The 15777-nt window shown below is 36.1% G+C and overlaps 1 protein-coding gene and 1 long non-coding RNA gene across 2 annotated transcripts in view; one reads left to right on the top strand and one right to left on the bottom strand.

Moving 5' to 3' along the window:
* FIGN (fidgetin, microtubule severing factor) overlaps positions 1–15777 on the bottom strand; it is a 98557-nt gene that overhangs the window by 13424 nt on the left and 69356 nt on the right.
* LOC116789515 lies at positions 550–15122 on the top strand. Its single transcript, XR_004358065.1, has 3 exons — positions 550–598; positions 8592–8717; positions 15035–15122. It is a non-coding gene; the product is annotated as an uncharacterized LOC116789515 (long non-coding RNA).

Raw genomic sequence — 15777 nt, 5'->3', positions numbered from 1 at the left:
TCTGATTTCAGCCACATTTCGAGACTCCAACAACTGCTTTCAGCAGCACTGCATCCTTCCATGTGTGCCCCTCTTCCGCCACTTCTCCAGGCATAATTCAATATAAGATTTTAGTAATAAAACTCTACATCTAATTTTGTGTTAAATAATATTAGAAACGTGTAGCCAGATAAATTTAGGATTAAAAATGCCATACAGGAACATTAGAATCTTATTAAGTATTCAGCAATTATAAGCTTAAATTATTTTTCTATTAACACTTCTCTTTTCATCCAGAATATGTAAGTAACACACAGGAATGACTTAAAAGAAGGCTTAACAATAATACAGTTAAACACATTTAGCATCAAAAATTAGGTTCATAAACAAATATATTCACTGAAGTATTTTATATCAGTAGTAAAAATTTCTTATGATTTGTTTTTATCTCTGAAAAAAAATTTTTTAAGTTAAAAAAAAAGGTTGAATTATCAGGTACTGTGAAAGCTGTGACAGTTTTGCAATTGCATGTAAAAGATTTACAGATCTGTAAAAGATTTACAGATAACTGAAAGGTGCATTACACTAATCAGAGGAATGCATAACCTCTGCAAAGCAGGTAGGAGTGAATCATTTTAATTTTCTTCGTCTTACAGCTTTATATTATTACGCAAGGGAAGAAGAGGAAACCTAAATATGACCCTATTTAGATATACTAACTGAAAACCCTTTGTAGAATTTTTAAGCAAACAGGATTGTGCTTCCAATGCTGCCCATCTAGTTTTCCAATGTGTTAAATTGGACGGCTACTTGGACAGCTCTCTATTCATTACTGAACTGTGGAAAGGAAATACAGAGGTGGCATTTTCCTTTTAAACCATCTAATGCCTTGTAGCCAGATTCCAAAGCATCAAGGAGAGATTTCTTTTTTTCTTTTTTTCTTTTTTTTTTTTTTGCAAGACAAGCTGTCGTAATTGAAATGAAGTCTAATCAGACTCATTACTGTTTTCAGCAATTTGCACCACCAAAGATGCTTATTAGGTAACAGTGTTTAATAAACCGCTCTTTAGAAAACTACCAGTAATGAGCTCTTAACAGCCAATCTTTAGCGTGAATGTAATGTGAAAAGTGTTCCTAGCACTGAATAGATTTTCACATTTAGTAGTGTCATAATTAAGCTCAAGGAATTGGTAGCTGTGAAGATAGATTTACTGCAATATAGACCTTTTTCCCCCTGAAAATATATTTGAAAATACTTGGGGTTCAATATTTCCAGAGAAGATTTTAAAACTGCTTAAAAGACTGTGCTAGGAGGATTAGGTCTATAAATGGTACTAATCAGAGAGTATTTGGGGAATGCACAGAGTACTGCAAGTCTAGTATCATCTACAAAGCATGCATAAAGTTAATTCCACCTAGCTTTGTTTGACTGCTCTTCCATCACTTAACAATTTCCAGTCATTAATATACAATAATAAATGTTGTTGGCACCAGCTGAATAATAATGAACAAAAATTGCCAATAAAAGGAGATACTTGAAGAAACACTTGTCAGTTTCCTTCCACAGTAACAGCTGAAAATGGTTCAGAAAAAACAAAGCAAATTGCTTGGTTTCAAAAGAAAATTATGGATGTCTAATACATGTATATATTTACATACACACACACACACATACATACAGCTAATGCTGTTTCTCCTATGTTTCACATACCATCAACTCTTGGTACTAACTTAGCACCAAAAAAATCCAAGTTCCTAATGTAAAGACCACCACATGTCCAAAAATGTAATATTGTGACATACATGATTCATAAAACACAGCCACCCACAAGCGATAAGTTTTCACCAATAGAAGGTTTAATTTAACTAGACATACATCTTGCTGCACTACCCGTATCAATATTACTACCTAACAAACGCTGAAAGTGGCAAAAAGAAAACAAATTGCATGTATAAACTCTAGCTAATTAAATATCCAGAGTGAATCTTGAGGAATAGCTGCTGTTCTCTCATATGATTGATTTAGGCTTGACATAATATTTAAAGTTATCAATAAGAAATGACCAAGACTACTTTTTTCTCTTCTACTAGGCGAAATATATAGGGATGTAAAAATTGTTTTGCATACAAGAGATTCTGTTGGACAAGGTTTGTGCTGGTGGCCTTTCTTTTGGAAAGAAGTGCATAAACAAGAGTAATCAATAGTGAAACCAAAAACAAAATGATGAAGACCAAACCTTGAACCAAGATTTTTATACCAGAATTCCATGTTAAGATGTGAAGAGTTCCTTTACTAAATGAGTGCTCTCATTACATCTTTCATATATCTTAACCCCCAAACTTCAGTAGCCCTAAATGCAGCCTCTAAGCCTCCATATCTGTTTGCAGCTTTCTGAATCAATAGAACAATGAGAACTGAGACTACCAAATTAATGTTAGTTTCATTTGATTTGTGGTATGTGCTTCTTTGCACTACAAAGTGGAAAAAGGAAAAAAATCCCAACACAACCCCACATCCAGAACTCATGCCCAGATTGGTTTTTGTAGCTTTCAGATCAAAATATCTTTCACTTTCTTAAGTCTGAATGTGAATTTTTACTTAGATCCAACATTTTAGTTCTGCTGCTGCTTATCCTATCATGCAATTCCAAACTCTGCACCTTTAAGTCACACACTTAGCTTCTGCTCTTTGCAAAATAACATAATATAATATACAATAAAATAAAATAACAGAGACTCCACAACTGCTTTGGACTGCCTCCTCTTATACTTGTGAATAATGCATTAAACTTCACATCATTTGTGAGTGACAACCCGATGGTCTAAGATGCATAATATGCATTTTGTACTGTTGATTTTACGAAGCGCAGATGCTCTGAAGCATCAATTGTTCATCAGTAAGTCCTTCAATATCATACATTATGATATATTTTGTAGTTTAAAACTGAGGTTGACAGAAATGTAGCATCCACAGGATGTATCTTAGGCATCATTATAAAACTATGGTTACCATCCTTTCTTACTTCTAACAAAAATTAAACTGGGGGGGAAACATTCAGCGTATTCTTTCTGTAGTCCAGCACTACCACAAAAAAAACCCCAAACATTTTTCTGCCTCAGATCCGTCAGTATTTTATCAAGTCTACAAAACAACAGTCTATTCATCTAAGATGCTGACCCCAAACAACACCTGACTTTCAATAGAACTCGAGACTTTTCCTTCTGATATCTCTAGGCCTGCTTAGCCTGGTCACAAAAGTCTTATCTGACTCTTAGAAGAGTTTCCATTGAAGAATTGGGACCTCCCAAATTTTACACTACTCTAGGCTGCTACTCTGAGGTGGAGTGTCATACACACATGAGTATGGACTAGCATAAGAAATTGTAAAGGCACAGGAAGTCAAAGAAGAAGGTAAAGCTACACGGGCAGGTTAAACTCGAGGCAGTATTTGCCTCAAAACACTGGCTTGGTGACAAAGAGCAGTAGCATCCTACAAACAGGACAGTGAGAAGAACCTTAAGACCCACATTTAAGATGCTGCCATCAGCCAGAGCTTTCATGGTGTAGATATTGAGGACTCTCCACAGGAGCACAGCCAAGTAGGAAACAACAGCTCTAGTGGGAATGTTTGCTTCATCAAAACCGGAGTTGAGCCCTAGAGTGGCTTGTCTCCGGACAGCTCCACCAAAAGACAGCAGAAAGAGCAGAAACTTGAGTCCATGTGAAATGTATTGCATCTCCTACAATAATATAGACACCATCTTTTCCATCAACTAAATTACACTATTACAGCCTACCTTCTCCCAGTTAGGACCCAGTATCAATCACAGTTTGCCCTTCAGCAAAAGGTGCTATGAACAATTTTAGGGTACCTTTAAGTACAGAACACCTCAGATTTGTCTGTTCTCTTTTCTCTCCCACTTTATGGTAGTTTTCCAGTACATAAAGGGGGCCTGCAAGAAAGCTGGAGAGACACATTTTCCAAGGGCATGTAGTGACAGGACAAGGGGGAATGGCTTCAAATGGAAATAGGGCAGGTTCAGATTAATTACTAGGAAGAAATTCCTAATAATGGTGAGGCACTAGAACAGGTTTCCCAGGGAACCTGTAGATACCGTACCCCTGTAGGTGTTCAAGGCCAGGTTGGATGGCTCCTTGAGCAACCTAGCAACCCGGTCTAGTGGAAGGGCATGGCATTGTCCATGGCAGTGGGGTTGGAACTAGATGATTTTTAAGAAGGTCCCTTCCAACCCAAACCAGGCCATTTTACAGGAACAAAAACTCCCCAACCCCAAAAATAAACTCAGTTGTTCCAACAGAAGCAACTACTTGCCCGAACAACTGCATACAAACCACCTCTGCAGACTGCCGAGGTTACTGTTCTATTATGACACATTTACAAAAGCTACATAATAGATTAGTTGCAGCAGATGAGAACATTTGTCCAATAGAACTGCAATCCTTTGTATTATGGTAGATAATATTCCCTGCACTTCAGATGGGTTTAAACACACAGACGTGTCTTGTAGATGTTTCTTTAAAGGTAGAGCAGTCTAGTACACAACTTCCCTGAATGAAATTGCTTACGGAAATTAAGGAGGCTAAAGGAACATTATCAGGTCCTATTCAATACAGTTGTAGGTTTGTCTGGGGGATGGGGGTTAATAAAGAAAATGCATGTGTAAGTGAGGAAAACATTTGCAGGCTTTGGAGGGATTGGGGTGAGCACAGCAGAATCTAGCAGTTCTTGTCTCTTATTTTTCATTGAGACTATTTTCTGCTTCTCCACTATAGAGCTTTCTATTTATTTTAGCATAACTCTGTATCTTTGTCATTAAACAATCAAGTTCTAATAAAAAACCTAATGCAAACAGCCAGTTGTGTAATGAAAAACAACACAGGGTTGAAGGGGGTTCCTGCCTATCTCAGCAGCAGATTAGCTTATGCCCCGCAGCACGAGATGGGAAATATGTTCCTCACTATTACAGTTTTGATTCTGTATTTGTATTTGTGGATTTTTAAAGAGACACAATATAGAGCTTTGGTTCAGAGAATGTCTCTCTTTCCATAAGTACATATGTATAAAGGTACGCATATATTTATTTTGCCTCCCAGAGCAGAGATGACGTTTGTCTCTAGCAATGGCCCAATGTCTAGTCTGGAATCTAACACACAGAAAAATCACACAAACAGAAGAATACCCCAAATGTGTCTTGGACTATCCCAGTATAGATTATATTAACATCAACTCCAAATACATGTCCTTTTGAGAAATTCTAAGTGACCCTTTTTTCAGCAACCTTCCTGCTGCACTGTAGTATACTGCAATATTATTTATGCCTAGAGAATGGTACAGTTTTATTCATGAAAGAAAAGTAAAAAACATTCAGTTGATTGCTTTTATACTCAAGCAATGTTAACAGCTTTTCATTGGCAACAAGATTGGAGATCTCTTCCAACAGACAGAGATCTTTCAGATGCATCCTTCCTCCTGTATCTGATATGTGACCTTCTTCTCCCCTTCTCCATTCCCAACTTCTTTACGTGCATTTCTGCACTGTCTTCTATCTCAAACTTAAAGCTGTGTCAAATCAAGAGCAGCAGTGCTAAAGGGTGGTCAGAAAATAGGACAGCAAAGGTTTTTGAAGTGAACAAAGAAGCATCCTGTTCCTACCTCCTATCAAGCATGTTTCTGGTTTCTTCATGTACTGAAGGCCAGGTTGGGTGATTGCCACTCATTTCAGGAATTTAACTCTGCAGATAAAGCACCTTCAACATGCTCACTCCCAATGGCTTGTGAAATCTGTGCAGAGAGATCCCATTTTGGCCTATGTCAGCACACTTGATGAGTGGCAAGTGAATACCTAACCCACTACACCAGTATACGGGGTTAGTGTTCCGAAGATATATCTGGCATTGAGAATAAAGAGTAAAGTAGAGAGTAGGAAAAAGGAAATCACATTTAAGAAGACTTTAGAAACTCCAGTCCACAAAAGACAGGAAAATGAGGCAGAACCTTTATAATCAAGTATTTGCTAAGTACTTTCTAAGGTTAAGGAAGACTTAAATTCATCTACGGCCTTACTTAATTTTTTTCTTAGTTGTTGTTGCTTGGATTTGTTTTTTAAACTTCACATTGTTTTCATTAGGCACATAATTATTTAGGCACATTATGATACAAAATCTTGTGACACCTTTTCAAGAATGCATCCAAAACATTTTAAATAAATATCCTATATTTGATTTAATACAAAATGCCTTGAGCTGTATCCATGTCTTTTTCATTCTACGTATTAAACAGAGTTTGCCATGACTGAACTAAAAGGTACTTGATAACAAATGGTTAGAGGGCACAGGTTGATATTTAAGAGGGAAGGTTGCACCAAGGTAGCTTTGATGGGCCATTTTGTATTGAGGATAACCAGAAATGACATTTCTTAAAAAGGTCTGGATTGCTAAAGAGGAGGAAAGCTCTAAATGCATCAATGAAAACTGCTGCTGAGCATGACTGCTTTTTTTAATATTTTGACTATTTCAAAGGAAAGACAGTCATGGTACAAATGTTTTTTCAATAAATCTCTGGTGAGTACTGGGCACTTCCAAGATCAGTTACACAGCATACTCTTAAAATGATTAAACTGTCTCTCACAGCACTTTAAATGATAGACTGTCCAGAAAAACCACAAGTGCCCCACAAATTAGGAATTGTAGCAGTAGTTGATAAGCTAGAATGAGCTCTGGGGCGTTTTAGGACACACCTTACCCTCATTACTGGGCTGCCCCTCTTGGAAAAATGCTTCCCCTTGTGTAAGGTCATTCAACTAGATTAAAATACCTCACTATAATGTTACCTCTTTATAACACTCACATACTTGGGTATAGAAGTTCTGGTTACAGGATGAACAGTGAGCTTACTTTTATATGCACTGCATAAAAATACTACCTGTGTGATTCAGTTGAAAAGGAAAATTTAATCTATATTTCTAGGATGGCTCTATCTAAAGTCTCAAGTTGCTATGACAGAGAATTTAAATTGTTTAAACAGTTCCCCTGCTCCCTTCTTCAAGTTGTTCTGAATGTCTATAATTTAGGCCTCTGTGTTGCTAACATGCATGTGTATATCACGTTAGACATATGAATAAAGCTGCATAATTATGTAGTGGTATAATTTGTAGTCTCCACTCTTTCTTCCACTTCCTTTCCTGATGCTCCTTGAAGAAACTGTGATTTATGTTGGTGGCAGATCATGACACTGTTATTCACAGAAATACCCCTTTTCTTTGAAATTAGTCACAAAAATTAAACCTCCTAGAAGTCACCAAGGATAGGGATATACTGTGCCAACTCCTCCACCACCCCCACGTGGGGGGACTACGATTGCTGAGATGGGAATTTGAGCAGGTGACCAAATGGTTAACTATGCTTATCCTTCCATCCTCCAAACTGACAGAGACTTCTTTAAATTCTCAGAACTCCTCTTACAGAATCTCTGTTTGACAATTTCTAAACCTTCCCAAATGTGCACCAAGTTCATCTCTATTAACGGGAAATGAAATTGAAATAAAGAGGTGCTCCTTGTGTTGACTGCAGGCATTTCAGATTTCATGGCAGCCCGTGTCTTCCCAGTGCCTTTTACATGGAAGAGATAATGTGTGTGAAGAAAAACAAAATTGTAGGTTTAGTAATGTCAAAATCCGATTTATGCCAAAATAGAGATGTCAACAATAGCAGAATAAGTGACAAGTGTTAAATTACCCAAAGAAGTACATTCTGTAATTATTTACCTCTCTGGCACATGATCCTTAACAACCTCTAGACCTAAAAGGAAGAGCAGGAACCATGCACATTTTGAAATTCAGCATTTTTTCTCTTTTTCTAAAATACTTTTTGCTCCAATTTTTTTTTTTTTTTAATACAACCAAGTGCCACCAACAGTATTTCAAATAAAATGTCAGCAGCAAGCCCCACAGCTGAATATGCTGGGAGCTGAGTATACAGTCATCTCAGTCATCTGCAAATGGACAACTTTAATTCGATTCCTGGCACCACTGGCCACGCTGAGAATTCTTCTATCTCTTCACACCAGGGGTTTGCTCTTTTAAGCATTGCTCCCTGAAGGGAAGGCAAAACTAGAGAAAGAGGATTTCCAATGACCCTGCACAGATGAATGAATGTGTCAATGGTGAATATTGGTTCAGCTTTGAAATAGGGAATCCTGCAGTGGTTTCTCTGCTTCATCCCCACTAGTGAGTTCCACTATGGACTTCAATGTGTAGGAGACCTTTAGGGGACAGATAATAAATGGGGAAAGAGAAAAGAGAGTGGGGGTGGGGAGGAATCAATAAAATGGTTTAAGAATGATAAAAAGGCATTTCTCTAACTACAACCTTTAAATTATTTCTTAAATCTCAGAGATGTGAATTTCTTCGGCATAGCTGGTTAAAGAAATTGGTTTTAAAAAAGCTTAAATAAATAAGGGGTCCTTGCCAGACAGTCAACATTAAAGCACATATTTAATTTGACAGGTTTCCATTTGTTCACTTGTTTGTTTCTGGTATAAAGATTTTGTGAACAGTTGTGAAATTGTGAAATTCTTAAATTGCTCTTTCAGGTTGAGCTTGTTCTTCTCTTTATGTTCTTCTCTTTATGATTTCACAGCAAAAACAATAACATACACAAACTAAACACGGAAATGAAAGATGCCTCTTCTCACCTCCATAACTGTCCTATAACTCAGGTAAATGTTTATCTAAGCAGTAGTAGAATACACATTTACTTCTACCAGCCTTTTAGTTCATTTTCATTCAACTACTCATCAATCAATCCCACTATGACACAATCTAATTTCCTAATTGTGCCAATATTTGTGGTTTTAGCTCTTTTTCAATCAAAAGAACATATATTTCAATAAGACAGAAGTCTAATTATTTAAACATGATATAAAATAAAATTTATCTAAGGCCATTTCTTTTATGAGTTCTAGTTCTTTAAAACTGCCATATAATTGAATCTGTATAGCAAAATTTATATAAAAGAATAACATAAGCTTCCAGTAAAGAAGGTTGAATTATAAAATTCTCAGTAAATGGTGCTTTTTCCTCTCTTAGGTATACAACAGTTTTCTTTTTTCTCAGAGCGAACCCAATATATTCAAAGTGAAATGTACAATCTCTCAACAGTGTTAAGAACTACAGAAGAGCAAGCATATCTTTTGTCATAACTTTAACATATGGAAAAAAACAACCAACCAAACAAAAAACCCCCCACCCAAACTCCAAGCAAAACCAAAACCCTCAAACCCAAAAAACCAACCAACCAACTAACCAAATGCCAAACATCTCCCTCTCTCAGAAAACTCTGCACAGGTTCCTATCACTTCAAAAATTAGGTTGGCAATTACTTCCTAAAGCTGAATGCATGCTCTTTAAATAATACAATCTTATGCAAATTAAATTTTATCATTATATAATTGCTAACAAAATATTTACATTTACCCCTAATGTAGCTGAGAATAAAAAAAAAAAAAGGATATCTAAAGGACAGGACAACTTTAGTCATTAATATAATATGCAGATACTGAATATTTTTGGATACTCGGGGGTATTAGCTATACATTTCATAGATAGCATCAGATATGTTCTGTTTCAGCTAAAAAAGAATTTGAGTAATCGGATTTATATAGTCTATAGCATTTCCTAAGGATGCTGCCTGGGATTTGCGTCTTTTTAAACAGTTGAGATGTCAATGTTCTTTTAAGACTATTTTTAAATACCGAGCAACATCTTCATGAATAGCTGTGCTGATTTCCAATTATGTAAAAATTAATTTGTTTAATCAAGCTACAAGAAAGACAAGAAGTTGAACTGGAAAAATTCCATCACATTAAGTAAAGGATTATTACTCACAGGAAATATTTTCAATGTCAGACAGACTTGCGGCCAGAAACTAACTATACATATTACAGAGATGGCTATGTGCCTGGTTCTCCTGCCTGACTAGTTTTTTGAGAGCCCTCCAAAACAACACCAAAATGAACTCTAAATATACTTGTTGTTGGGGTTTTTTTAATTTTGCTTTAATCACAGCCAAAGAAATTTCCAGGAATAAGGCTTAAACAAATAGAGTTACCTTTTACAAATGTGTATTTTCTTTTACATGGTTAAGTGCAAAGGAAAAGGAAAGGAGATCCCTGACAAGTTGTTCTGCCTCTTGTCTCAGGAATGTCTAATAAATAAGGATATTAGTTCATCTGGCCTATTCTCAGGATATGGTAGTAAATGCTTCCCTTTTAAAACACATTTGCAAACTTGAAAAAAAAAAGTGCTTAATGTTTTTATGTTGTCATAATGCATGAAATCCTTTCATTTTATTATTCATGATCATTATCAAGTAAATTCTGTTGGAAAAAAGGGAACAAAATTTTGGCATAATTTTTGGATGATAGCAGTACAGATGAGAACTGCTCCCATAACCTCTTTCTGAATGGTGATATATGCAAAATAATCCAAAATGAGTTGCTTTCCAGTCCCTTTACAGACTACTTGACATCCACTGCTCAAGTGTTTCAAACCTTCAGTTGCTGACTGTAATAGTGCACAGATGGAACAATATTTATTCTGTCAGTGGAAACTAATTAGGATGACACTACCTCTGAACATTAAACCAGAAGGGAAAAAAAAAAGAAAAAAAATAAAGAAAAATCACACTTTACACAGTATGGCACATGATCTGTGAGTTTACAAATAAATACTATAAATTTTAATATATTTCTTTTACATGGGAGGCGTGACCATCTTTGCTGTTGCTGCTGCACATGCCAGAGATGGGTTTGCAGAGCCATGTCTGGATTTGCACACAAACACCTCATCTCTACTGTTAACTCACTTCACGTCAGAAACCACATCCCAGCAACTTCCACTCTGCCAGAAGAGCAAGTCAGACTCGCATATTATTTCACATTATTCTTCAGTCAGCCACACTGCCCCCGTCACCCAGAGGTCATCCCCTTCAGCCTGCAGTCCTTCAAGTCCTACCTGTGCCAACATCTCAAGTTGGGCAGAATAAAACCTCAAGTCATGGAGGTGGCCAGCCCCAGAATTCTGCTTCCTTCCCTTAACTCCAGCTGCAGGCAGCATGAGGATGGCTGCCCTTTAGAATAAAAGATGTCATTTCATAAATCATCAAGGCTGATATACATATGCACCCTCCATCCAAGGACTGGCTGCTGAAGACTCAAAATCACACGTGACCTCAAGACACAAACTAGTGATTTTCAAAACCTCATTAGGGATCTAAATCTACACCTCTTTCTCTCCAAATAGCTTTAAGTCTTCTTGACTTCATGAACGTGAATAAACTGGTTCACAAATGTTTTGAATACCTCCATGATACAGTTCAAATTCACAAGATTATAAGCACAGCATAGACCATAGTAGTTTGCTTTCAGACCCAACTATCCATCCAATTGTCTTTCAGTGCTATTTTCTTTAAATCAATGGCCACGTCAGGGGAGAATCAGGTTTGATGTCTATATGTATTTGTATAGATTCACCATTCTAACATCTTACTCTATAATAACTCAAAATTTTGTGAGGGGAAAAAAAAAAGAGAAGTATATGCTTTAAGCAATGTTGATTTTTGTAGTTTGAAATGACAAGTTAATCGAGACCTATAAAAACAGGAAAAAAGAATATCAGCTGCCCACATTTAAGCAAGTGTTAACATTTGGGAAGTAAGACATCAGAAAAAAGTCATCCCATTAATTCTGCTAATATAACATCAACTGGGAAGAAACAGAACTGCCTGAGAAGGTGTGATCTCAAAGGCTTCTTGTCTGCACACTGGCATGATTCCCTAGAGGTGTTTAAAAAAATAGATTCGGAAGTGACACTTTCTGTATTGGTAGTGTTCTTCATTTAGCATCTCTCAGCAACAAGGAATGTGCTGGTGCAGAATTTCACTTTGACTCCATTCATATTACACAAAAAATAATGATAGTAATGAATATTCTTTTTATAAACCAGATGGGATAGTTAAGTAAACACTTCTTCAACAGTTCCATTCGTAGCCACTAGTCCAATAAAGGATATTGTCTATGTCTACAAATCTGGCTTTTCACAGATCAATGAAACTAATTCTGAAATTTAATTATTTTATTTTGAAAACATATTTTAAAGCACTTCTACACTGAGATACTAAATGCACTCCTTGAGATTTGTTTATTTATTGATATTCATGTCATACCTCGAAGGCTACCAAACATCAAACTTACATTTTAAAATATTTTTTTTTTTCAAACTTAATTCAAATGCAGGGCACAACATAGTGAGTAAACCTGCAAAAAATGATGAAGCACATCTTCCTTCTAACTGATGATAATATCTTCTGTGGATGCCAGATAGCATCTCTACTGAAACCATACCTTGGTTTGACAATAAAGCTGGAAGTTACTCAAGTGTATTGTAGCCAACTGTCAGGTTTAAAAACAGTCACAACATACTATTAGTGGCATTCAGCCAATCTCTTAAAGAACACAATGACCCGAACTTTATTCTCAAAACTCAGTTTGAAAGCAAATCTATTCCCTAAAGTAATTTTCAGCACTGCTTAAAAAGCTTGGAAAAATCAGATTAGAGTAAACCAGGTTATGTAGATGTTATGAGAATGTAACTTCTAAAAATAACTTTATGGATCAATTCAAGTAAAATTCAAATACAAAGATCTCACCTTTCACACAGCCCTGCACTTCTATGTTCCATAATTCTGGTTCCAAACTATCAGATTGATAAAGTCAGTATAGTTAGTATAGCATTTAGAAAGCCTAGGATATAAAACAACTCCTGTGCATTGAAGATTTATGCCTTGAGAGGCTTATGTGTACACATTACACACAGTATCTGATAGAACTGATGTACTGCATGCTGTGTTTGAAATGACTATGAATGTCTAAGAAAAAAACATTCTCTCAAATAAACAGGCATGAATATCTATTAATATGATCTGTAACAGGGCACAAATTCCCCTCCATTTTTTTTAATGCAGTATTCCCATCACTGTTGTAAACTTCCATGAGAAATTACACTGAATCTTACAGATATATAAAGATAAAAAAGGAGATAATGCTAAATACAGCCAATGAATGAGGTGCAACCATTGAAAGCTTGCCATAATCACAGAAAATGCACCCAGGTAAATGCTTAATAGAAACTCCTATGAACTAACAGGAGTGACACATAATCAATGAAACTCTTATTAAAGCATTATTAAGATGTAACCTTGTTTATTCTAAGTAATATAAAACGTACCCACTCACACCGAAAAGCCATCTATGCACTAGCCAGACTATCACAAAAATGATAAGATAGAAAATGTTCACAGATACTTCAAGAAAAGAAGCATATACTAGCACTTCAATACATTTGGTCCAGAAAATAACTTAGATGTTATTAATGTATGACAGCATATATTGAACTTATTCTTTCCAAACAGCATTGACTAAATGTCTCTGTAAAATTGATTCCAAGGGATAGCAGTTTACTACTTTGTGTATTCAAATTAAGTTACTGCTTAGCTAAAATATCACATGCAAGGAAGAAATTGAGTTAGTCTCAACATGTGGCTAAATAAGATAACTTGTTTCATGCATAGCAACTCTGCAGACTTATTTGTCTGCTGATTCATGACATCTAGCTTATAACTGTAGCATTAGGAGATTTATACAGGAAAAGTACTGTGCTTAATTTCACTTTCACCTTGGCAGTGAGGAAAACTACATCAATTCAAAGCACCGCTTACCTTATTCACACTAAAACCAAGTCTTTGAAAGGATTTTGCCAACATAGAAATTGAGGATCAGATTTCTTTTCACTCTTATCACATAGTTGTACCACCAGCTATAAGGAAAAGATATACTCTCAGCTTCAACAAAGTAACTTATGATTTAAATGAAGCATATTTATGTGTACAACATTTTTGGTGCCACCTATAAAGTCAAAATTATGCCTGATGGCAACAAGCCTAAGTATGACGATACAAATATCGCAGATTCTTGTCCTTTCCCAGGACAAGAACAAACTAAGGAACATTTGTAATTCCTGTTGTGGTCAGTTCTCAAGATCATCACCAGATTCCCACTGAAAACACTCACTGACTGTTACTCAGCTTGAAATCATGAGTTTTAGCTTTGAACAAGGTCATTGTCAGAGGTGGCACACAGTGAAGCAAAGATAATAGTCATGTTGTAACCATAGGTAATATAATAGAGAATGGTGAAAAACTTCTAATTTTATTTATCTGACTTCTATCTGCAGTGCTGCTAAATATACCAGAAGATGCAAAACTAGTAAATACAACAGCAGAACGTTCCTCAGTATAAAATGAATCTTCTCAAATACAGCAACTCAACAAAAAAAAAGAGTCACAGAATCATAGAATAGGTCAGGTTGGAAGGAATCACAGTGGTCACCTGGTCCAACCTCCCTGCTTAAGCAAGATCATCCTAGAATACATTGCACAGGATTGTGTCCAGACAGTTCTTGAATATATTCAGTGAAGAAGACTCCAAAACCTATCTGGGCACAAAAGAAATGTCATGGCATTGCATAGACTGTAATTTTAAAATTTTGCTTTCCATTTCTACAATTTTCAGCCTTTGGGATTAGGCTAGTTTCCCTTTAAAAAAGGTACGCCTAGTGGAGTCAAAGAATTTCATTATTACTCCAGTAATTTGCTGCTTTTCTGCAATTTCCTCATTAGAAATACCTGTGTTAGCACTCTAAGAATCTGAACTCTCTTTGTTAATTAGTTACATGTAAAAAATGTCACTATACAAATTACTCTCTGCAGTATTTCTCTTTTCACCTATTCTATGAGATAATGTAGCACTGTGGCATAGAAAAATGAATAAAACCCTTTTGTGGTCAAAAATATACATATGTTGTTCTTTTGTTAGCTTTCCCTCTTTTCCTTTAACCTAAACCGTAAGATATTTTGACTTATAATTGAATTTTTATTTTTGTATGTTTGTTTTATACTTGTTTCTTAAATCTCTTTCAGAACTCTGCAGAGCTGACATACACATCAATGTCTGCTCGAAGTAACAAAAGTGCAATCCAGTGGAATTAAATGCAGTTGTGTTTTGATGCTAAAATAATCTTGTAAATGCAGCTTCACCAAGAAACAGTGGTAAGAAAATCTCAGGAGGCTCAAGCAAAATCTATTTGGTTCAAAGAAGCATCATAAAATTTTTTTTTTTTCTACTGAAAACTATTCCCCTTTTTCCTCCCTCTCCATGCAAAAGTTGTTCATTTAGAACAGGCTGGTTTTACACCTCAAGAGGACAGAGAAGAGGGCATCCTGAAGGTGCAGAGAGAACAGCAGCATTTTTTCTTATAGTAAAGACTGGAAGGTACAAAGGAAGACTTTGGTATGAACCACTTGCAGAGAATAATTGTGAGCACGCAGAATGAACAAAAACTAGGACAATGTGTTTTCATCAGGTATGCAGGAACAACATTCCTAGTTCTAAAGGACCTCAGTTCTCACAAAGAGCCTGGGACAGTGATCTGCTTCAGAAAAAGCAAAATACTTTCATTCCTCCTCCCCATTCTACACAGTATCTCAGAGCAATTGCTTTCAAAGTAGGCTGAAGCCTGGGAAATTTAACAGCTCAGACAAATCTTCATCCCCAAGCCCCTCCCACCTGCCACTATTACTATCAGTCATTCTTACTAACTAAGAAGAAAACAAAAATTTCTTACTTCTAGCTGTGGGGGGAAAATATTTCCTGTGAGATATAC

The sequence above is a fragment of the Chiroxiphia lanceolata genome, chromosome 7 (genome assembly GCF_009829145.1).
Source record: "Chiroxiphia lanceolata isolate bChiLan1 chromosome 7, bChiLan1.pri, whole genome shotgun sequence".
In the NCBI taxonomy this organism is placed as follows: domain Eukaryota; kingdom Metazoa; phylum Chordata; class Aves; order Passeriformes; family Pipridae; genus Chiroxiphia; species Chiroxiphia lanceolata.
Note: the sequence above shows the minus strand (reverse complement) of the source record. Positions and strands in the feature narration are given on the sequence as shown.